This window comes from Sturnira hondurensis, unplaced genomic scaffold (assembly GCF_014824575.4).
Source record: "Sturnira hondurensis isolate 20B ecotype Veracruz unplaced genomic scaffold, ASM1482457v3 Scaffold0023357, whole genome shotgun sequence".
In the NCBI taxonomy this organism is placed as follows: Eukaryota; Metazoa; Chordata; class Mammalia; order Chiroptera; family Phyllostomidae; genus Sturnira; species Sturnira hondurensis.
The window spans coordinates 11,103,035-11,117,405 of NW_028095988.1; the positions used below are offsets into that span (position 1 = coordinate 11,103,035).

Consider the following 14,371-nt stretch of genomic DNA (forward strand, 5'->3'; position numbering starts at 1 on the left):
ACCACATCAAAATTACAACTAAAATATTGAACAACCATCACTCAGAATGGTCAGAAATTGAGTTGAATGGAAGTCTGACAACTACAGAATTAAAGAAACCACAACTATCAAGAATGATAGGAGGGGTGCAGATGCAGAATGGACTGGTCCTATAACCACATGTGGTGGATAAAAATTCTGGAGGGATATTTCAGGAGCCAGGAGTCCCAGCCCCACACCAGGCCCCACACCAGCCCAGGGTTCCAGTGGTATGAAGTTAAGTCCCCACAACTTCTGGCTGCAAAAACCAGTGGTATTTGGTGGAAGAAAGTGCTAGAGCCCTAGCAGTTCCTCTTAAAGAACCCACACATGGATTCACCTACTCAGACTTATTCTCTTCAAGCTCCAGCACCAGGGTAGTAGATTGAAAGTCACCAGTGGTAAATGGGGAAGAATTGAAGTGTCTGGCATCAAGGTGAGCAGAGGCCTCCTCCCACAGACTTGGCAAGTTGGTACCATATCTGAGACTTCCTCAACCTGGCTAACACTGTTTGACCCGACTTGGTGATCCCCAGAGACTCCCCACCCAACTTATGAGCTCACTGAAGTGCCCTTTCCATATAAATGGCTGGTCTTGGCTCATGCTTCACAACTTCCTAAATCCTCTGAAACAAGCAAGAGCTGGCATTGGTGAGCCCCAGGCCTGGCATTAACAGTAGCCATCCAAGATTCATAGCTTGGTTTCGCTGGGAATCTCCAAGCACAGCACAAGTAGCAGTCATCTCAGATTGCTTAATAGCTTAGGCAGAATACCTCGGGAAAAACATAGGTGGGGCCTGACCTTGGCCAGCACCACTTGAGAAACCACAGTGGACAGCTACCGACCATGTCGCGGCACTGCCACCCTGCCCCTGAACAGCTGATCCTCTGTGGAAGGTGGAGCTTGGTGGTCAGTGGTCTTAGCCACTGCTCACAGCTGATTGGCCTGGATAAATCCTCCCCATCAATCTGCCAACAGTAACCAAGGTTCAATTACAAGAGGAGGGTGTACTCAGCCTACATCGGGGCTGAATCTTGAGTACTCAGCTTGGATGACAGGGGAGGCTGTGCCACTGAACCCTACAGGAAACCTACTATATTAGGCCACACTACCATGACACGGACTCAGAGTAGTTCTACAAAGTACATAGAAACAAACACAGGGAGGCTGCCAAAATGAGGAGACAGAGAAATATGGCCCAAATGAAAGAACAGAACAAAACTCCAGAAAAAAGAACTAAACAAAATGGAGATAAGCATTCTATCAGATGCAGAGTTCAAAACACTGGTTATAAGGATGCTCAAGGAACTGAGTGAGGACCTCAGCAGCATAAGAAAGATCCAGTGAGAAACAGGATACACTAGTTGAAATAAGAACATTTTACAGGGAAACAATATAACGGATGAAGCAAGAATCAAATCAATGATTTGGAACATAAGGAAGCAAAAAACAACCAATCAGAACAACAACAACAAAAAGAATCCCGCCCTCCCCCCCCAAATGAGGATAGTATAAGCAGCTTCTGGGACAACTTCAAGAGGTCCAACATTTGTATCATGGAGGTGACAGAAGGAGAAGAGAAGAGGAAGAAATTGGAAATCTATTTGAAAAATAGTGAAAGAAAACTTCCCTAATTTGGTTAAGGAAATAGACATGCAAGTCCAGGAAGCACAGAGAGTCCCAAACAAGATGGATATAAAGAGTTCCACTCTGAGACACATCATAATTAAAATGCCAAAGTTTAAAGATAAAGAGAGAATCTTAAAAGCAGAAAGAGGAAAAGTTAGTTACCTGTAGGGGAGTTCTCAGAAGACTGTCAGCTATTTCTCAAAAGAAACTTTGCAGGCTAGAAGGGATTGGCAAGAAATAATCAAAGTCATGAAGAGCTGGGACCTACAGCCAAAATTGCACTACCCAGCAAAGATGTCATTGAGAATCGAAGGGCAGATAAATAGCTTCCCAGAGAAGAAAAAACTAAAGGATTTCATCATTGCCAAACCATTATTATATGAAATGTTAAAGGGACTTATTTAAAAAAAAAAGAAAATCAAAACTGTGAACAATAAAATGGCAATAAATACATATCTAGCAACAACTGAATTTAAAAAACAAACTAAGTAACTAGAAGAAAGAGACAAATCATGGAGACAGAGAATGTTTTGTTTGTTGCCAGATGTGATGGGGTTGGAGGAGAACATTGAAGAGGTGAGGGGATTAAGAACTACAAATAGGCCCTGGCTAGTGTAGCTCAGTGGATTGAGTGCAGGCCTGAGAACCAAAGGATTGAGGTTTGATTCCCAGTCAGGGCACATGCCTGGGTTGCAGGCCAGGTTCTAGCGGGAGACACATGAGAGGCAACCGTATATTGATATTTCTCTCCCTCTCTCCTTCTCTTCTCTTCTAAAGATAAAGAAATAAAATCTAAAAAAAAAAAGAACCACAAATAAGTAGTTACAGAATAGCCATGGGGATGTAAAGTATGGTGTAGAAATGGAGTAGCCAAAGAACTCATACACATGACTCATGAACATGAACATTATGGGGTAATTGCCTGAGGGAGTGGGGGGTTATGAGTGGAGTGGGGCATAGGGGGAAAATGAAGACAGCTGTAATAGCATAATCAGTAAAATATAATTTTAGAAAAGCAAATCAATCTAATATATAGGAAAAAACACAAGGGACAACTAAAATAGGATGACAAAGAAACAACTACAAAATGAGACAAGAAAATTTTTATTACTTAAATGAACTGGGGATCTCCCTGTAATGCAGCAATAATTTTTTTTTGCATCTTACCAATTTATTCAAACATCCTCTGGGGGCCTACTTTGTATCAGGGCCCATTACACGTGTAGTTTACTACCCACAGTCCTTCTAAGCCTTTTCTCTCCTTCACTCCCAGCTGGATGCCCCTCGGCACTTGTGCCTCCCTCTGCTTTCTTTCTACTTTCCGGACAAAAGGAAGAAAAGACTATGTTGATGAGCCTTTAATCCATTCCAAAATGATTCTGTATCTGTTTCTTTCTCTCTCCCTATCCGAGATGATAAACTGAATTCTCTTGAAGTGTAGACTATGGTATCCGTGTGCTCTCAGTCCTCTTTGTTTTCTCCCTTCTGGTTGCTATAAACGGCTAGAATTAAGGATTTTCTCCCTTAATTATCTGTGTTTAGCTTAAACATTTTTAATGTTCTCTTCTCCCCTATGCCTGCGGATGTAATCATCCCTGTGCTGAAAACAACACAAAACAAAAAACACCAAAACTCCCCAAACCTTCATTTGACCTTGGTGCAACTCAGCCTATTTTTTCATCCTTTTATTGTTACCTGTTTAAGAACAAAACTCCATTTTCTCAATGCCCAGTCACTCCTAGCTCTGCTCTCTTGACTCCTGCTGTTCCCTCAGCTCCAGTCCCTGTCATTCAAACTGTTCACTGACAGGCAGTCCTGGCTTCCTAATAGCAAGGTGTTCCAACATCACAAGAAACACTATGTTAGCAAGAAAGAAGGGAAGTCCTTGAAATTCTATGTAGCATTTCCACTATCTGGGAAAGAAAGCCTTGAAACTGTGCTTTCATCCCAAGGCCTGAATGGGAAAGTGTCCCTGGTGCTCAAAGGAAGAGCCCATAAGGCTCAGTGGATTTTTCTCAGCCCTCATTCTCTTAGACTTCTGGATGGCATTTGACACTGTTGACTACCCCTATCTCTAAAACTCTCCTCTCATCGTTTTAATAGTAAAATGTATGATTTTCTCATCTTTTTGCTCAAACCTTTTCAAAACAGGTTAGATAGATACATATACTGAGCTTAGTTTCCAACATGTGTAATGCAGTTTGAAGTGGGCAGGAGGAAATAGTGGGTGTCACCAAAAGTTGATTGCTGCTCAGACAGGCTTTGTAGGATATTGTCCAGAGACGTTAAAATCTTCTTCCACTTGGAAGATCTCGATGTTTGTCTGTGTCTGAAGCTGGTTAAAGTAACCAGTCTTATGAGAGAACACATGCTCCCTATGTAGTTTCTTTCCTTGCCTAGTTAAACCCTGACAAATCTTGCTTTTTCAATTCTCTTTATTTTTTCTAAGTTTCAACTTTTTGTTTCTAATCCCTTGGATATATTAATTCTGTCATTTAGGCATGGTCAAGTTCTCTCTTCTGCCATTTTACTTTTTCTTTCCTGATGGTATGTGTTGATTTGTTCTATTTTTAAAATTCTGGACATGTTTATCGTCAACCTTAAGTGTAACTTGCAGTGCTCTGTATAGGAATAAGCCCTACTTTATTGGACAGACATTTCTCTCTTCTTAAATGTAGAAGTTATTTAATGTGATTTATTTATTTGTTTACTATTTTAAAAAATATTTTAAAAAAAGATTTTGTTTATTTATCTTTAGAGGGGAAGGGAAGGAGAGAAGGAGAGAAGTATCAATGTATGGTTGCCTCTCATGAGTACCCTGCTGGGAACTGGCCAGCAACCCAGGCATGTGCCCTGACTGGGAATCGAACCGCGAATCGTGTGGTTCACAGGCCCATGCTCAATCCACTGAGCTACACCAGCCAGGGCTAAAAATATTTTTAAAGATTTTATTTAGTTACTTTTAGACAGAGGGAAAGGGAGGGGGAAAGAAAAGGAGAGAAGCATCAATGTGTGGTTGCCCCTACTGTGGACCTGGCCCAAAACTCAGGTATGTGTCCTGATTGGGGATTGAACCAGCAACCCTTTGGTTCACAGGCTGGTGCTCAATCCACTGAGCAACACTAGCCAGGGCTTAACATGATTTAGATTACGAAAAGTAAAATGTTTCTGGGAGATTTTATGTTTGTTACTCAAGGTGCAGAAAATAGAGTTTATTGTTATATGAGAAGAATTGTCTCTTTGCAAATAAGTGTGTAGTTGAAAAACATCATCATCTTACTGAGACTGGATGAGAATAAGTTTTAGGTAAATTTCTAGTTCTTATTGTTGTTAGTTGGTGATTCTCACAGAACCTTAGGCAAAGTATAAAATAAAATAAAATAAATAAGGAAAGTATTGTGAGTTGATGGAAAAAGGAAACTCTATAACAAAAAAAAAGACTGAAGTTATTTCTCTGTGAACTTTAACTATGATTTATGCCTGATTTCAAACATGGCAGATTTTAGTAGAGCCTTAAAATTAGGTCCTGCTGCTGTTAACCATTTACTTCGAGTTAACCATTTATTGCTGACACTAAAAATACAAATTAGGGAGATTTCTCTATTTAAAGTTTATGGCCTTTCTCTCTAATTTCTCTTCTTTCTTCTTTTAGTGTGAACTGCATTTGTGCTCTATGTTTGTTGAACGTGGGTACATTGTGAAGTGCAAAGGCACAGTCTGTTTTTGCTTTGGTGTGAAGGAATTTCCGAGTATGAGGTCACTTGGACAGCGAGAAGTGACTCGGAGCAAGAATTCATCCTGGATCTACCGGTAGCCAAACAGAGACAATTTGAACCTCAAAATTAATAGTGATAGAAACATAATAATCCACTAACTAAAATGGGAATCCAGGAATCCATATTGATGTACACAAATGAATGACTGAATAAATAAGTAAAAGGTAGAGAAGGAAAAGTCTCCTTCAAGCACAATGTCAACCAATAAATGTGATGAAGAAGGAATGACAGAAGATAGACAATCACTGTTTGGCAACTACCATTTCATAATTGCTTCTGACAAGAATCATTAATGGAAGATAAAGTTAGTGGGGAACTTTTCTCAGAACACAACACTTGCATACAAATTATTTTCCCCAGGATTATCTAGTGATTACAAAGGAAAAATAGAAACTTTATAGTGGTGCAATCTGGTAGACACTGCTTTAATCAAATAATCAAAGTTAATACAGCCAGTAATGGGACCATGTAGCATCATTTAACTCCGATGTGCTGCTTTGACAAGGACAAAACATTGTTTTTATGCTGTTCTGCCAAAAATGCATAAACTGAATCCAAACTGAGAGATTGTCTACAAATAACTGGACTGTAGTCTTTAAAAGAGTCAGGGTAATGAAAAACTGGACTTCCAGCTAAGATGGAGGCATAGGTAGACACACTGTGCCTCCTTGCACAACCAAAAGAAGGACACCAACAAATTTAAAAACAAAAACCGATCAGAACTGACAGAAAATAGAACTGTATGGAAGTCCAACAACTGAGGAGTTAAAGAAGAAACATTCATCCATACTGGTAGAAGGGGCGAAGATGGGCAGCCAGGCAGAGAGGACTTGTGGCAAGGTGGTGGCTGGCGGACTGGGTGGTCCCACATTTGTGTGCAGATAAAACTGGGAGGAACAACTGGGGAGCAAGACAGACCATGCAACCCGGGGTTCCAGTGCAGGGAAATAAAGCCTCAAACCTCTGATTGAAAACACCAGTGGGGGTTGAGGCAGCAGCGAGAGAAACTCCCAGCCTCACAGGAGAGTTCATTGGAGAGACCCACAGGGTCTTAGAATGTACACAAGCCCACCCACCCAGGAATTAGCACCACAAGGACCCAATTTGCTTGTGGGTAGTGGAAGAAATGACTGAAAACCAGCAGAGATTGGAGCAAACAGCATTGTTCCCTCTTGAAACCCTCCCTCACATACAGCATCACAACGCAGCAATGTGGGTTGCTCTGCCCTGGTGAACACCTAAGGCTCTGCCTCTTATATGTAACAGGTGTGCCAAGACAAAAAAAATGTCCCAAATGAAAGAACAGATCAAAGCTCCAGAAAAAGTACAACTAAGCAATGAAGAGAGAGCCAACCTATCAGATGCACAGTTCAAAAGACTGGAAATCAGGATGCTCACAGAATTGGTTGAATATGGTTGCAAATTAAATGAAAAAAATGAAGGTTATGCTAAGTGAAATAAAAGAAAATGCACAGGGAACAAACAGTGACAGGAAGGAAACCAAGACTTAAATCAACTGTGTGGACCAGAAGGAAAAAAGAAACATTCAACCAGAATAGAATGAAGAAACAAGAATTCAAAAAAAAAATGAGGAGAGGATTAGGAACCCCCAGGACATCTGTAAATGTTCCAACATCTGAATCAGAGGGGTACCAGAAGGAGAAGAGGAAAAGCAAGAAATTGAAAAGTTATTTTAAAACATAATGAAGTAGAGCTTCCCCAATCTGGCAAAGGAAATAGACTCTCAGGAAATCCAGGAAGCTCAGAGAGTCCCAAAGAAGTTGGACCCAAGGAGGAACACACCAAGGCATATCATAATTACCCAAGTTTAAAGATAAGAAAAGAATCTCAAAAGCAGCAAGAGAAAAAGGAGACAGTTACCTACAAAGGAGTGCCCATAAGACTCTCGGCTGATTTCTCAAAAGAAACCTCGCAGTCAAGAAGGGGCCGGAAAGAAGTATTCCAAGTCATGAAAGGCAAGGACCTGTGCCCAAGATTGCTGTATCCAGCAAAGCTATCATTTAGAATGGAAGGGCAGATAAAATGCTTCCCAGATAAGGTCAAGTTCATCATCACCAAGCCTTTATTATACGAAATGTTAAAGGGACTTATCTAAGAAAAGGAGGATAAAAATATGAACAGTAAAATAACAACAAGCTTACAGTTATTAACAATGGCACCTAAAACAAAAACAAAAACAAACTAAGCAAACAACTAAAATAGGAAAACCACAGAAATGGAGATCACATGGAGGGTTATCAACAGGGGAGTGGAAGGGGGAGAGAAGGGGAAAAGGTACAGAGAATATGTAGCATAAATGGTAGGTAGAAGATAGACAGGGGGAGGTTAAGAATAATATAGGAAATGGAGAAGCCAAAGAACTTATATGTATGACCCATGGACATGAAATAAAGGGGAGGAATGTGGGTGGGCATGGGTACGCAGGACGGAGGGGAATAAAGAGGGGGGAATGGGACAACTATAATAGCATAATCAATAAAACATATTTAAAAAAGATAATGAAAAACTGATTAACTGCCCCAGATTAAAGGAGACGAGAGATATGACAATTAAATGTAACATGTAATGCTGGATTTGAGACTGGATTTCAGAAAAAAAGAGGCCATTGTTAAAACAATTGATGGGCCCTGTCTGGTGTGACTCAATGGATTGAGGGTAAGCTTAAGAACCAAAGGGTAGCCAGTTGGATTCCCAGTCAGGGCACGAGGTTGGGTTGCCAGCTAGGTCCCCAGCAGGGGGTGCAGGAGAGGCAACCACACTGATGTTTCTCATTCTCTCTTTCTTCCTCCCTTTCCCTCTCTCTAAAAATAAATAAATAAAATATTTAAAAAAATTGATGGTATTTTCCTACGGACTGTGGATTCGACAATGGTATATTGCATTGATGTTAAATTACCTGATTTTAATTATTGTGCTGTAATTATGTAAGGGAATGTCTTTGCTCATAAGAAATACACATTGGGGGCGGGGCCGCGGGGCATTGTGGGCCACAGGGCTGCGGCAGCCTCATCAGGTTGGACTCCCCGGTGAAGCCGCAGAGGATGGAGAACCCGCTGGACCAGCTCAAGCAGTTCACTATCGTGGTGGCCAACACAGGCAACTTCCACGCCGTCAACGAGCACAAGCCCCAGGATGCCACCACCAACCTGTCCCTGACCCTGTAGGCCCTGCAGATGCCCACCTGCCAGGAGCTGGTGGAGGAGGCCCTGGTCCACGGCAGGAGGCTGGGTGGTCCAGGAGAGGAACAGATCCAAAATGCCATCAATAAGCTTTATGTGCTGTCTGGGGCAGAAATACTGAAGAAAATTCTGGGCCACGTGTCCACGGAGGTAGATGAGAGGCTCTCCTTCCACAAGGATGCCATGGAGGCCCGGGCCAGGTGTCTCATCAAGCTCTACAAGGACGCTGGGGTTGCAAGGACCAGGTTCTGATCAAGCTCCCGTCCACCTGGGAGGGAATCCAGGCTGGAAAGGAGCTGGAGGAGCAGCACAGCATCCACTGCAACATGACACTGCTCTTCCCCTTTGCCCAGGCTGTGGACGCTCATCTCCCTCTTCGTGGGGGTGAATCCTTGACTGGCATGTGGCCAACACAGACAAGAAAGTGTACCAGCCCCTGGAGGACCCTGGGGTGAGAAGTGTCACCAAGATCTACATACAAGAAGTTTGGCTACAAGACCATCGTCATGGGCTCTTCCTTCTGCAACACGGGTGCAGTCAAGGCACTGGCAGGCTGCGACTTCCTCACCATGTCCCCCAAGCTCCTGGGGGAGCTGCTCAAGGACGGCAGCAACCTGGTGCCCATGTTCTTGGTTGAGGTGGCCCAGGCCAGTGACCTGGAGAAGACCCACCTGGATGAGAAGGCCTTCTGCTGGCCGCACAACTGTTGACCGGAGAGACCTGGTTCTTCTTGCTGACGCATGTAAAGAATTACATATCAGGAAACCTAGTAGTGTGTAATCAGTTTGTTAGTGGCCCATTCCCATGGGAGAGAACAGGGCTGGATAGAATAGGGGGGTGAAAGGCAAAGTTTCAGGGCAAAGTAGGGTGACATATGCAAGAATGACTGAAGACCAGGGTGGCAAGCCCCTGGGCAGCCTGAGGCCAGGTGGCCAGAGGCCCAATGGCCTGAGATCGGGGAGCCAAGAGCACCCTGATCCCGAGAGAGAGAGAGAGAGAGAGAGAGAGAGAGAGACTGACCTTTGTTCTCAGGACTTACATAGTTGGTGGGATAGAAGAAAAAAGTTACATATTGATTAATGGGTAAATGTGGTGCCAGCTCTCCCTGGGAGATGTAACTACCCAAATTTAGGTATGTGTGGGGGTCTGTTAGCCTGAATCCTTATCTTGCTCCAGACCCCATTTGATCATCGTGTTGTAAAACAAATATGTGACAGGAGGCAGTTAATTTAAACTGGGGCACTTTCCAAAGTTATTTATGGGCTCTTTCTGTAAGCATCAGGGACACTTTCCCACATTCAGGCCTTGGGATGAAAGCACAGTCTCAAGGCTTTATTTCCCAGATAGTGGAAATGCTACATAGAATTTCAAGAACTTCCCTTCTTTTTTGCTAACGTAGTGTTTCTTGTGATGTTGGAACACCTGGCAATATTATCAGACCAGGCACAGGACTACTGAGTTAGCTTGTGAGACTTGTCTCCTTCCTCTTCCCTGCCTCAGTTTACTATTTATTCTACCTAATTGGTAAAAGGTGTTTCCTGGCAACCAGGGTGCTAAATTCTGGCCAATAACAGTATTGCAGTCTCAGAGTTCTTTCTATGCTGTCTCCTGCCTCACAACGAGGACCAAATGGCCATGGAAAAGCTCTCAGATGGGATACTGGAGTTTGCTGCCAATGCCATGAAGCTGGAGTGGGTGCTGGCAAATCGGATATTCAGCCCAGAGAACAGGAAATAGCCTGAGGTCGGGTCACAGATGAGTGTGGGCTTTGAGTCTGGGTCTGATTTACACATGCTTGGAGATGAATCTTGTATTTTAAAAAAGATTTTATTTATTTATCTTTAGAGGGGAAGGAAAGGAGAGAGGGAGAGAAATACCAATGTATGATTGCCTCTCAGGTGTTCCCTGCTGGGAACTGGCCTACAACCCAGGCATGTGTCCTGACTGGGAATGGAACCGCGGTTGTTTGGTTCATAGGCCCACACTCAATCCACCAGCCAGGGCAAATCTTGCATTTTTTTTTTAACCAATTGGAGCAGGGACAGATCATAGATTTCTGATTTTATGCAAAACTTTTGCCTAATGTATTAAACAGTCACTTTTTAAAATATATTTTATTGATTATGCCATTACAGTTGTTCTAATTCCCCCCTTCATTCCCCTCCACCCTTCACACCCCCTCCACCACCATTCCCCCCCTTTAGTTTATGACCACGTGTCTCAGGTTCTTTGAATTCTATATTTCCCCTACTATTCTTGCCCTCCCCCCTGTCTATTTTCTACCTACCGTCTATGCTACTTATTTTCTGTACCTTCTCCTACTCCCACTCCCCTGTTGCTAACCCTCCATGTGTTCTTCATTTCTATGGTTCCACTCCTAATCTAGCTGTCCTCTTGGTTTACTTTTGTTTTAGGTGTGGTTGTTAATAACTGCGAGTCTGCTGTCCTTTCACTGTTCATATTTTTCATCTTCTTTTTCTTAGATAAGTCCCTTTAACATTTCATATAATAAGGGCTTGGTGATGATGAACTCCTTGAATTTGATCTTATCTGAGAAGCACTTTACCTGTCCTTCCATTCTAAATGAAAGCTTTGCTGGATAGAGTAATCTTGGTTGTAGGTCTTTAGATTTCATGACTTGGAATACTTTTTTCCAGCCCCTTCTTGCCTGTAAGGTCTCTTTTGAGAAATCAGCTGACAGTCTGATGGGCACTCCTTTGTAGGTGACTGTCCCCTTATCTCTTGCAGCTTCTAGGATTCTCTCCTTCATTTTAATCTTGGCTAATGTAATTATGTGCCTTGGTGTGTTCCTTCTTGGATCCAACTTCTTTGGGACTCTCTGAGCTTCCTGGACTTCCTGGAAGTCTATTTCCTTTGCCAGATTGGGGAAATTCTGCTTTATTATTTGTTCAAATAAGTTTTCCACTAGTGGCTGTTTCTTTCCCCCTTCTGGTAGCCCTATAATCCGGATGTTGGAATGTTTAAAGATGTCCTGGAGGTTCCTAAGCCTCTCCTCATTTTTTAAAATTCTTGTTTCTTCATATTTTTCTGTTTGATCATTTTTTTCTTCCTTCTGGTCCACTCCCTTGATTTGAGTCCCAGTTTCCTTTCTATCACTATTGGTTTCCTGTGCGTTTCCCTTTATTTCATTTAGTTTAACCTTTATTTGTTCCTTTAATTTGTGACTAAAATCGACCAGTTCTGTGAACATCCTGATCACCAGTCTTTTGAACTGTGCATCTGATAGGTTGGCTATTTCTTGGTTGCTTAGAGTTATTGGCTCCGGGGCTTTGAGTTCTTCTTGAGCCATGTTTTGGTCTGTTCACACCTGTTATGTATGACGAGCGGAGCCCTAGGTGTTCACCAGGGCGGGGCAACTCAGTTGCTGGGTTGTGACACTGTATGTGGGGGCAGGATCAGAGAGGGGCAATGGTGGTTCCCTATGCTGCTTCTGGCTTCTGGGGCCTGCACGGTCTGTGTCACCGCTCACTCCTTTGCTGGTTTGTCTGCGTGCAAATGTGTGACCGAGGTCAGCCTGCCGCCTTGCGCCCTCACTGGGTCTGCCTGTTGTTACCCCACACCTGGGACCTGCCCACAGCTGCCTGTGGGCCTGGGTCGGGAGATCTTTCCTGCTTGACTCCGCTCTGCTGCTGGCTCCGCCCCTCTTACCCGTCCAGCTGAACGGTTCGTTGTTGTTGGACTTCCATATAGTTCAATTTTCTGTGTTTTGGCTGAGTTTTTGTTACTGAAACTTTGTTGACTTTAAACTTGTTTGTGAGAGGAGGCATAGTGTTTCCACCTACACCTCCATCTTGGTGGAAGTCAGTCACTTTTTTTTTTTTAAAGAAATGCACATGAAATATTTCAGGGCAGATAAAGATGGTTGCAACTTAATTTCAAGTGGTTCAGAAAAAAACCACTTGAAAACCAATGTCAAGGATATGGAAGATACACGTACACATACAAAGAGAATGATAACAAATGGCGTAAAATGTAAACACTTAGTGAATCTGGGGAAAGAGTAGATAGGAATGCTTTACATGATTCTTGCAACTTTTCTGTAAATTTGAAATTATATGAAAATAACAAGTTATGAATTAAACATAATCCTGACTTTGGGGCGTGAAGTTTTCAAGTAAAAACTTTGATTGAACTATAGTATGTATACAGAAGAGTGCACCCATCAAAGGCATCTAACTTGACACATTTTTATGAAATGATCCCCCATGTAATCATGATCCGGGTCAGGATCTAGAGCATTACCAACGTTCTGGGAGCACCCTCTCCAGTCACTGCCCATCCTTTCTCTGCAAAGGTAATCTTTATCTGACTTCTGTTATCATAGTTTAGTTTTGCCTGTTTTTAAAAGCTGTATACATAGAACCATACCATACAATTCTTTTTTGTGTGTGTTTTTCCCAATATCATATTTGTGAGAGTCATTTCTTGTTGTAAATAGCTGTAGTTCATTTGTTTTCTTGTTCTTTAATATTGCATTATATTAAAAAAATCATGATTTTGCCCTTTCTATCATTGTTGGACATTTGGGTTGCATGGCAGGCTGTCTCTTACGTGGCCCCCAATGATCCTTGCCTCCTGCTTTCCATGCGCTTGTTTAATATTTTCTCCTTGGGTGTGAACTGGACCTTGTGACTAGCTTCTAATGAGTAGACTATGGAAAAAGTGATAGAATTTCACTTCTGAGATTAGGTTACAAAAAGACTGTGGCTTCCATTGTGAGTGTTCTTTTTTGATTGATTCTCCTGGGAAACCAGTGCTACATCATGAGGTGGCCCTCTGGAGAGGTCCAGGTGGTGAGAGGCTGAGGCCCCAGTCAGACCTTGAGAGGACTGAAGCCTTGGCCGACGGCTTGACTGCAACATCATGACAGACCATGAGGGAGAGTCTTGAAGCTAAGCCACACTGCATTGCTGACTCAAGAATCAGTGCGATATACATGTTTGTGTTATTAGCTGTTAATTTGTGGGGTAGTTTTTTTTTTTTGCAGATGATGACTAATACAGATTGTTTTCCTAGTTTTGACTATCACAAGCAGTGTTGCTCAAATCTTCTTATATGTATAGTACACTTATCTGGTTATTTCTTTTGAGGTGTATATCTAGGAATAGAATGGCTGGCTCACAGGGTATATTTATGTCAGTTTACAAATACTGCCTTACAGTTTTCCAAAATAGTCGTATCATTTTATACATGTACCAACAGTATGAGTTTCTGTTCTTCCATATCCTTGACAATACTAGGCATTATCAGTTTTTTAAATTTTAGGTATTCTAATATCTCATCTTTAAAACATTTTACTTTGAAAAAATTCCAATCTTAGAGAAAAGTTGCAAGAATACTACATAAAACTTTCATATTCTCTTTACTTAGGTTCCTTAATGTTATCCTTTTACCACATATCTCTCTTCCACTAATGTATGATGATTCTTTATCTGAGAATAAGTTAAGAACAAGTTGCAAAAATGATGACCTATTCCTTAAGTATGGTGGTGTATTTTCCTCCTGCAAGAGCACTTTCCTGAGTAATTATAATGATCCCAATCAGAAAATCAACATTGCTATAACACTATTATTCAATCCACAGATCCTGTTAAAATTTTGCCAACTGTCCCATTCTCTTTCTCTCCTTTCTGGTCTAGAATCTAATTCAGTATCACTTTGCATTTTAGTTGTTATGTCTCTTTAGTCTTCTGCAATCTAGAAAACAGTTCTTACATAGTTCCTTA

At 42.0% G+C, this 14,371-nt stretch overlaps 1 pseudogene; it reads left to right on the top strand.

Moving 5' to 3' along the window:
• The first annotated feature begins 865 nt into the window (after positions 1-865).
• On the top strand, positions 866-10,435 carry LOC118980832 (transaldolase-like; annotated as a pseudogene).
• The last annotated feature ends 3,936 nt before the right edge of the window (positions 10,436-14,371 follow it).